Genomic DNA, 10469 nt, shown 5'->3' with positions numbered 1-10469 from the left:
ACGCACGACACGTCCACCCCCTACCTACAGTATTCACGCGCGCGCATCCCCTCCCCCCTCCTCCTGGGCTGTGTTTGGGCCACCACAAGCTCCATCGCCGGCGGCCAAGTGCTCCCTCGCCGACCGCCATGGCTGCCTGCAGCCATGCCCGGATCCTCCAGCGTATACAAGTGTTGCAACCGTCACCTAGAAAAGCTTCAACAGCCGTTGAAAAAAGCTTCAGCCATAGACATAGAAAGCTTCAATGGCACTGCACAACAAGGGAAAGCTGCAACCGTTGTTGGATTTTGCTACTAGTGGCAAAGCTTTCTGCTACATCCATCAGGCAGAGCTGCGACCTCGCGAGGACGACAATAATTTTTTTGCTGCAACCGTAGCAGGATTTTGCTACTACCGTTGGAGGTTTTTGCTACATCCATGTAAGGCGGAGCTGCGACCTCGCGAAGGTGGCGACGTCGTTTTTGCTGCACCCCGTAGTTTGATTTTGCTACTACCGGTGAATTTTTTTGCTACATCCATTCAAATGGTGTGAAATTTTTTGCTACATCCATTCAAAATGGTGTTGATTGACTCATGGCCGCCGTCGACGTATTTTTTCCTGCAGCGAGCATCAATGGCGAGGGCGGCGGAGCTACAACCTTCATCGTCAAGAGCTGCAATCGTAGGTGGAGCTGGTGCATTGGTCGAGGCGAGAACGAGGCCGGGAGGGTGGGGGACCGTTGACGAGGACGGCCGGCGAGGGCGCGGTCCGGTGGGCGACGAGGATGACCGGCGAGGGTGGGGACTAACGACAGGGACGACCACCGGAGGGGACAGGAGGCGCGGCGTCGTGCTCCCCGAGCGGGAGATGCGGATCCAGGCCGCCTGCGCGAGGAAGAAGAAGCTGGGGGTGATCTGTTTTTTTTTGACTGGATCCAACGGCCGCGTGACTCATATCCGACGGCCTGGGCTAGACCGGCCGAAACTTTTGGCCAGCGCACCGGCGCAGAGTGCTGCCCAAACAAAAAGCAGTCACGCGAACGTCCAGCCGCCGCATGGAACCATCCCCTTCCCATCCCCGCACCACCTCCGCCGCCAGATTTATCCCTCGCTGCCGCCGCCGCGCACCGCAACGACTCAATCGGCATTGTGCAACCCCATTCCGACGCACCACCTTCACGCCACCGCAGCAGCCGCCCCGACCAATTCGGCCGTCGCAAGTACCCATCCCAACGCCGCTCCACCTCCACGTCGTCAGCGCAGTCGCACCAACCTCCAACGCCGCGACCGCAGCACTCCGTTGTCTCTTCCTTGTCACCGTGTCGTCGCCATGTGCTACCTCTTGAGCATGCGTTAGTTTTCCCTTGAAGAGAAAAGGGTGATCCAGCAAAGCAGCGTAAGTATTTTCCTCGGTTTTTGACAACTAAGGTATCAATCCAGTAGGAGACCACGCGCAAGTCACCTCGTATCTACACAAACAAATAAGAACCTCGCAACCAACGTGATAAAGGGGTTGTCAATCCCTTCACGGCCACTTGCAAGAGTGAGATCTGATAGAGATAATGATAATAAAATAAAATAGATTGGAAACTTATAAGATGGAGAATAGACTCGGGGGCCATAGGTTTCACTAGTGGCTTCTCCCAAGATAGCATAAGTATTACGGTGGGTGAACAAATTACTGTCGAGCAATTGATAGAAAAGCGAATAATTATGAGAATATCTAGGTATGATCATGTATATAGGCATCACGTCCGTGACAAGTAGACCGACTCCTGCCTGCATCTACTACTATTACTCCACACATCGACCGCTATCCAGCATGCATCTAGAGTATTAAGTTCATCAGAACAAAGTAACGCTTTAAGCAAGATGACATGATGTAGAGGGATAAACTCATGCAATATGATATAAACCCCATCTTTTTATCCTCGATGGCAACAATACAATACGTGTCGTTTCCCCTACTGTCACCGGGATCGAGCACCGCAAGATTGAACCCAAAGCTAAGCACTTCTCCCATTGCAAGAAAGATCAATCTAGTAGGCCAAACCAAAGTGATAATTCGAAAAGACTTGCAAAGATAACCAATCATACATAAAAGAATCCAGAGAAGATTCAAATATTGTTCATAGATAATCTTGATCATAAACCCACAATTCATCGGATCTCGACAAACACACCGCAAAAGAGTTACATCGAATAGATCTCCAAGAGAATCAAGGAAAACTTTGTATTGAGATCCAAAGAGAGAGAAGAAGACATCTAGCTACTAGCTATGGACCCGAAGGTCTAAGGTAAACTACTCACACATTATCGGAGGGGCCATGGAGTTGATGTAGAGGCCCTCCCCGTGATCAATGCCCCCTCCGACGGAGCTCCGGAAAAGGCCCCAAGATGGGATCTCTTGGGTACAGAAGGTTGCGGCAGTGGAAATAGGGTTTCGTGGTGCTCCTGAATGTTCTCGGGGTATATGAATATATATATAGGAGGAAGAAGTAGGTCGGTGGAGCAACAAGGGGCCCACGAGGGGGGAGGGCACGCTGTAGGATCGAAAGTATGTCTAGAGGGGGGGGTGATTAGACTACTTGACCAAATAAAAACTTAACATTTTCCCAATTTTAGTTCTTGGCAAATTTTAGCTATTGTAGGACAAGTCAAGCAATCATCACACAATTCAAGCAAGCATGCAAAGAGTATATTGGCAGCGGAATGTAAAGCATGCAACTTGCAAGAATGTAAGGGGAAGGGTTTGGAGAATTCAAACGCAATTGGAGACACGGATGTTTTTCCCGTGGTTCGGATAGGTGGTGCTATCCTACATCCACGTTGATGAAGACTTCAACCCACGAAGGGTAACGGTTGTGCGAGTCCACGTAGGGCTCCACCCACGAAGGGTAATGGTTGCGCGAGTCCACGGAGGGCTCCACCCACAAAGGGTCCACGAAGAAGCAACCACCCACAAAGGGTCCACAAAGAAGCAACCTTGTCTATCCCACCATGGCCATCGCCCACGAAGGACTTGCCTCACTAGCGGTAGATCTTCACGAAGTAGGCGATCTCCTTGCCCTTACAAACTCCTTGGTTCAACTCCACAATCTTGTCGGAGGCTCCCAAGTGACACCTAGCCAATCTAGGAGACACCACTCTCCAAGAAGTAACAAATGGTGTGTTGATGATGAACTCCTTGCTCTTGTGCTTCAAATGATAGTCTCCCCAACACTCAACTCTCTCACATAGGATTTGGATTTTGTGGAAAGAAGATTTGAGTGGAAAGCAACTTGGGGAAGGCTAGAGATCAAGATTCATATGGTAGGAATGGCATATCTTGGTCTCAACACATGAGTAGGTGGTTCTCTCTCAGAACATATGAGTTGGAATTGTGTATGTGTTCTGATGACTCTCTCCACGAATGAAGAGGAGGTGGAGGGGTATATATAGCCTCCACACAAAATCCAACCGTCACAGTTTTCCAATCTCGATGGGACCGAATCAACAAACTCGGTCGGACCGAAAAAGTAAACCTAGTGACCGTTAGAGATTTTCGGTGGGACTGACATGCAACTTGGTAGGACCGATATGGTTAGGGTTTAGGCATAACGTAATCTCGGTGAGACCGATTACACAAACTCGGTGAGACCGAGTTTGGTAATAAGCTAACCAGAGAGTTGGTCAGGCAAACTCGGTGGGACCGATTTGCTCTTTCGATGAGACCAAAAAGTTACAAAAGGGAAACAAAGAGTTTACATTGCAATCTCGGTGCGACCGATTCGCTCTTTCGGTGAGACCGAAAAGTTACGAAAGGGAAACAGAGAGTTTGCAATCCCATCTCGGTGATACCGAGATCCCTATCGGTAGAACCGAATTGCTAGGGTTTGGCAGTGGCTTATGACAAGTGAAACTCGGTGGCGCCGGATAGAAAGAATCGGTAGGATCGAGTTTGGCTTAGGGTTTAGGTCATATGTGGATATGGGAAAGTAGTTGAGGGTTTTGGAGCATATCACTAAGCACATGAAGCAAGAGGCTCATTAAGCAACACCTCATCCCTCCTTGATAGTATTGGCTTTTCCTAAAGATTCAATGTGATCTTGGATCACTAAAATATAAAATGAAGAGTCTTGAGCTTTTGAGCTTGAGCCAATCCTTTGTCCTTAGCATTTTGAGGGTTCCACTTTCACATCCATGCCATGCCAATCACTGAGCTTTCCTGAAATAGTCATCTTGGAATAGCATTAGCTCAATGAGCTATATGTTGTTATGAATTACCAAAACCACCTAGGGATAGTTGCACTTTCAATCTCCCCCTTTTTGGTAATTGATGACAACATATAGATCAAAGCTTCGAAAAATGATAATAAGCATGAAATATATCATCGCTTTGAGAAGTATGTGACAAGTAAGAGCTCCCCCTAAATTTGTGCATATTTAAAATTTGCTTTGGACTGCAAATGCACAAAGAGTTAGAGTCATGGGTTACTCTTCCATGTCACATACATCTTGGTGGAGCACTTAAAATGATAAGAATGAAATACATGCACTCATCACCAAGAAAAATGAATGATCACATAAGATAGATAAGATAATAGCATTCACCAAGCATTAAGTGTAGCTTATGATCAAACACATGATCATCAATGTCTCACGAGCAATGACATAGTATCTCAACCACTCAAAAGCAAACAAAGTTCGAAAAAAAAACACCAAATAAAACAAGAGAGAATAAAAGGAACACTAAAAGCAACACTCTCTCTCGACGCCTATGATCTATACATTTTCTCCCCCTTTGGCAACAAGTTACCAAAAAGTTCCTAGAAAATGCATACTGCTAGATCGACGCTCAGGCTTGATCTTCAGGTGGTGGTGGAGTCCGGAGCACTCCAAGGACGAAGCCTTCTGTAGACGTGGTCGGAGTCGAGGCTGAAGTGGACGCTGGAGCTGGTGGAACTGAGGCTGTAGCTGGTGCAGACGTGGTGGCTCTGGGGTCAGCAACTGGCACTGCAGACGACCTCGGACCTCGTGGCACTCTGGCAAAGGCATCAGTTGTAGTCTTGCCTCTCCTCTCCTGCATGTCATCCTGGAGCTGCTCCACTGCAGTCTGAATCTCTATCACTTTGACATCCAAGTCATAGAACTTTTGTTCCATGATCCTCTCTAAGCTTGCCTGGTTCTGAGTTAGGGTGGCTAGTCCTTGCTCAATCCACAGAGTGGATGCAATCAAGTAACCAAGCTGCTCTTGTTTGGTTTTCAGGAAATATTCAGATGCCTCCTCTTGAGTAGGCATCTTGGCAGCTTTCTCCTTCCTCGCCTTCTCCTTCTTGGCTTGTGCTTGGGCAGATGATGGCTCATTCTCAGTCATGACCACTTGATTATCTTCAAAGTCCGGACGGATGGGCAGGTGTTCCTTGTCCAATAAGTATATGCCCGTGCCCATCTTAGAGTTGATGAGCTCCTGAATCTGTGGGGCATATCCACAGCTCCTCTTCTGGTCTGCTGCTGTCCTCTTGATTGTTTCAATCATAAGGCTCATGACTTTGAATTTCTGTGGCACGCCAAAGATATGAAGCAAGTTGATCGCGTGGCCTCTGATCATCTTGTGATCACCTGACTTGGGCAACGGAGTGTGTCTCAAGATCCAATTGATAGTTGGCAGCCCTGACAGAAGATAATGCACAGACCCAAACTTGAAAGTATCAAGTGCTTCATTTGGAATCTCCTTGTACATGTTTGACATTGAGTTGTGGTCCATCTTCTTCTTGGCATAAATGTCCAAGTCATCGTCATGTTCTTCTGGGGCATTAATCAGCTGAGCCCATTCAGCAACTGTAGACTGGTACCTCGTACCCTCTGACATCCATACAGTCCTGCCATCTGGATAGAAATGTGCTGTGGAGTAGAACTGCATGATGAGTTCCTCGTTCCACTTTGTGAGCTTCTGCCCAACAAAGTCTGCTACTCCACAAGCATTGAAGCTGTCATACACTCCAGGGTAGTGTTCTTCATTGTCCTTGATGTACTCCCAATTGACCCATCTCATGTCACAAACTATGGGCTTCTTGTCCAACAAAACTGTCTCATAGAAGTCCTGCTGTTCCTTAGTGTGAAACCTGTAATCAACAGCAGTTCTTCTCCTTGAAGCATACAGATCTGCTTCTCTCCACTTCCTCAGCCCTGAGTCTCTTCCGAGCTTCATGTCCTCAGCCACAGGATGAGCATCACTATGGTCTGGGATCTTGGGCTTGAGCTTTCTCAGAACATGCTCTTCATCATCTTCTTCAGCAGCTTCAGGCACTGGGGCCTTGTTCTTCTCAGCAGCTGGGATGCTTCTTGTATTCCTCTTTGGCTTTGGCTTTGGAGCTGGCTTGGCCTTAGAAGCAGTTGACCCTGATCTTATGGCATCACCCATCAGCTTGGGTGCCTTAGGTGCTGGTGCAGCAACCTCTTCTTCTTCATCCTCATCTTCCATGATGGAAGCCTTTTCAAGCACTTTGGCTACGGTCTTCTTGACCCTTTCCTTCCTCTTATTTCCCTCAGCAGCAACTAGCTCTATGGGAGTGGGTTTCTTAGTTGAAAATCTGGCCTTTGACATAGGCTGCCTGCCTGCTGGCCTTTTGATTTTCATCCCTGGTTTTATGCCCTGTGCTGGCTCAACTCTCTTGGAAGTTGCTTCCTCTTCTGCCACATAATCCTCATCTTCTGAATCTGAGGTTCTCTTCTTTCTCTGTCTTGTGACAGCTTTAGGCAGATTGCTAGGGGTGCTCCTGCTACCATCATCTAAGAAACTTGAGGGACTAGTGCCCTCACTCATCTGCACTTGCTGCTCTGACAAGTTCTGGCTATCACTTTGGTCTGACATGATGCAAACTCTGACTGCTGACCCTGTGAATAGGTTATAGATGAGATAGAGTGGATGAGCATCACAAAATGCAGAGATTTTTGCAAAAGAATAATTCAAAAACTTAGTTTTAGTTTCCCACTGAAAGCATCTCGGATCTACAGATTTCTAAACTCGGTGATACCGAAGTAGTTTTGGCACCTAAACTAGTGAACTTGGTCAGACCGAGTCACAGTTGGATGGCACCGAGACTGCTAGGGTTTCACAGAGTTCCAAAATCGGTCACACCGGTAAGTAATTCTCGGTCAAACCGAGTCTCACTTGTGCAATGGCATAAGCCAAATCGGTGGGACCAAGTTTTTCAACTCGGTGGGTCCGAGATGGTTTCGGCGGAAACCTAACCCTAAAATTTTCGAATTAAACCTAATCTACGAGTTCATTGACTAGATAGAAGTTTAACAAACGTGGCAAGAATCATGATGATCACAATGTGCTAAGAATCGGATTGGGGAATAGCACAAAAATCGAGTCCATACCCTAGTTCGGCGGAGACTATCTACGGCGGCAACGGCGGGGTTGAATTTCCGTTGACGGCGACGGAGACCAGCGATTGGAGGTGGCTGGCGGCGAGGAGACGATCCGGAGACCAAGTTGGCAGAGTAGGCTATCGCGCGGGCGAAGGGGTTCGGAGAAATTTCCAAATTTTTGCCCGTGACTATATATAGCCCGACCCTGTCGGTGTGACCGAGTGGAACAACTCGGTGGCACCGAGATGCAAAACTGTATACAGTTGTTGCAACTCGGTGTGATCGAATGGTTCAAATCGGTTGCACCGAGATCAAAAACCTAGATCAACTTAATGATCTCGGTAGGACCGAAAGTAGGGTGTCGGTCAGACCGAGAATCATAAAGAGGTTTTGGAAGTTTAAGTCTATGATGAATCGGGGACTCCGAGCGCTCCTCACACAGAGTGGTTCGAATCTGACTTGATCAAATTTTGTGATGTAGCATGAATAGAGTTTGAGACGAGAAAAGCATAGATAGCTAGAGGAGGTTCTTAGGCATTCTTGTCCATCCACTTGGCAAAAGGAAATAAAACCAAACAATCAAAACAACAAGTGGATGTCCTCGAATGAGTAAAATATGCAACCAGCATGCTCACACAATAAGATGGCAAATGAAATATGTGACAAGGCATGCACAACCAATTCTAGCATCTATCAAGCAATTTGCGATGACAAGGTCATCTATATATGAGTATATTGACTTAGGAGTCAAGTGAGAACACTTGATCATAGGTCATACTCATCGTTTAAGCTCAAGTGGGGTTACCACTTTTACATAAAGCATTGTTGTGTTCACATCTTTAGAGTTGCTTTAGCTCAAGTCTTAGAGTAAAGCTCCCCCTAGATGTGATATCCCCCCTTAGAGGGATGAACTAACCTCGAGTTTTGTCGATGATGACTTCATGTAGATGTTGAAGATGTGGATGCTCAATGTTGATGTAGATCACTTGGAGCTATCCATTTGAGTGAATTGCACTTTCAATACCTACATGGGTTAGTCCCACAAGGAACAAACAAGGATATCCATGGACATAGAGTGATGCACACACAAGATGATGTCCATGAAAACTTTTAGGTTTCCTTGTCCCTTGTCTTACCAACAAGAGGGTTTGTGACTCCTTGAACTAGTGCAAGATGTGGAAGTTGATTGCACTTGTTCTTGCAAAAATGATAAGAGTGAAGTATGTTGGCGGAGTCACCCTCAAGAACTCTCTAGTTCTTCTTCTTTTGGATCCACACCATCTTGATGGGAATCCTTGGAGTTGTAGTCGTACTTGATGAAGTGGAACTTGAAGTAGTCTTGGGAATCCACTTGACTAAGGTCTTAGGAGCTTCTTCAAATGCATCAATTTCCTCTTGAAGCTTGTCCTTGCCTTTTTGCTTGTAGTCTTGTGATGGAAGATCATCTTGAGCTTGTGTCCCCTTGAAAGAAGTATCATACTTCTCTTGTTGAGGAACAAACTTTGTCTTGGGGTATTGATCTTCTTCCCACTCAACTCCATTGGCATTGAACTTTCGTTCAAAACCAACACCTTGATTCTTTCGGTGCATTCTTTGCTTGCGCACAATTTCCTCGAATTGCTTACTCCCGGCAAGGCTTTTGTACACTCCTTTCTCTATAATTCCCTTCAATAAGCTATTTTCTTGCTCAAGTGTAACTTGGCTAAGAGAATCATTAGTGGAATCAAGAGAACTACTAGAAGCAACAATATTGGATTTAGCATGATCATTGTTACTGCTAGAGGAAGAATCTTTCTTGTTCTTGTTACTAGACTTGACTTGAGGCATGTAAGTGGATAAGAGTAAACGCTTGGCAATGTAAGAAGAACTTTTCTTGCGGAGATCATCATTGATTGCTTTTAAGAACTCATGCTCTTGCTCAAGATTGAGCTTTTCAAAGCGTAATTTCTCATGAGCTCTTAAAAGTTCTCGATGATCTTCGAAGATAGTTTCATGAGCGACGTTTCATCATAGTATTCATCACTAGAGTTGTCAACAAGCAAATCATCACCTAACAAGTCATCTTCATCACTATTGAAATCAACATACTCGGGATGTGTTACCTTAGGACCTTTGGCCATGAAGCATCTTCCAATTCCTTCATTTGGTGAGTCCAATATGTCGTAGGAGTTGGTTGACACAAGTGCTAGACCGGCAACATGTTCATCTTGAGTATCTTCAGAGTCGGAGTGATAACTTCTCTCGGAGTGGCTGTCGGAGTCGGAGCCGGATACCCATTCACCAACATGAGCTTAATGTCTTCATTTTGTGTAGCTCCTTGATGATTTTTCCTTCCTTTCCGAATCCTTGCTTCTCCGTGAGTATCTTCGTTCATAACGATCATCTATACTCCTTCTCTCTCTTGGTGGTGATTCTTTGCTTCTTCTTTTTGGAGAATCTTCTCTTCTCTTGTAGGGAGCCATACACTCATTGGAATAGTGTCCGGGTCTTCCACAACTGTAGCAGTTTCGCTCTCGACTAGAAGATCTTTTGTCATTGTAGGACCTTGACTTGAAGCTTCTATCTTTGCTTCTACTCTTGTAGAACTTGTTGAAGTTCTTCACCATTAAGCTCAATTCTTCATTGAAGTTTTGTTTCTCACTTGATGATGTAGGGGCTTCACATGAGGCTTTGTAGGCACCACTTGATTTGTTGTGAAGTTCCTCTTTATCCTTAAGTGACATCTCATGAGCAACAATTCTTCCAATCACCTCCGTTGGCTTGAGATCTTTGTAATTGGGCATCATTTGGATCAGTGTGCACACGGTATCATATTTTCCATCCAAGGCTCTTAGAATGTTCTTGATGATGAATCTATCGGTCATCTCTTCACTTCCTAAGCCGGCAATCTCATTTGTGATGAGAGCAAGCCTAGAGTACATTTCAGCGACACCTTCACCATCCTTCATTTTGAACTTGTCAAGTTGACTTTGAAGCACATCCAACTTGGATTCCTTGATGGAGTCGGTACCTTCGTGCATATCAATCAAAGTGTCCCAAATTTCCTTTGCATTCTCAAGATGGCTGATTTTGTTGAATTCTTCGGGGCGCAATCCGTTGAAGAGAATATCACAAGCTTGAGCATTGTATTG

This window comes from Triticum dicoccoides, chromosome 6A (genome assembly GCF_002162155.2).
Source record: "Triticum dicoccoides isolate Atlit2015 ecotype Zavitan chromosome 6A, WEW_v2.0, whole genome shotgun sequence".
NCBI classification, from domain to species: Eukaryota; Viridiplantae; Streptophyta; class Magnoliopsida; order Poales; family Poaceae; genus Triticum; species Triticum dicoccoides.
The sequence above is the reverse complement of the archived record's forward strand: the minus strand, read 5'-3'. Positions refer to the sequence as shown.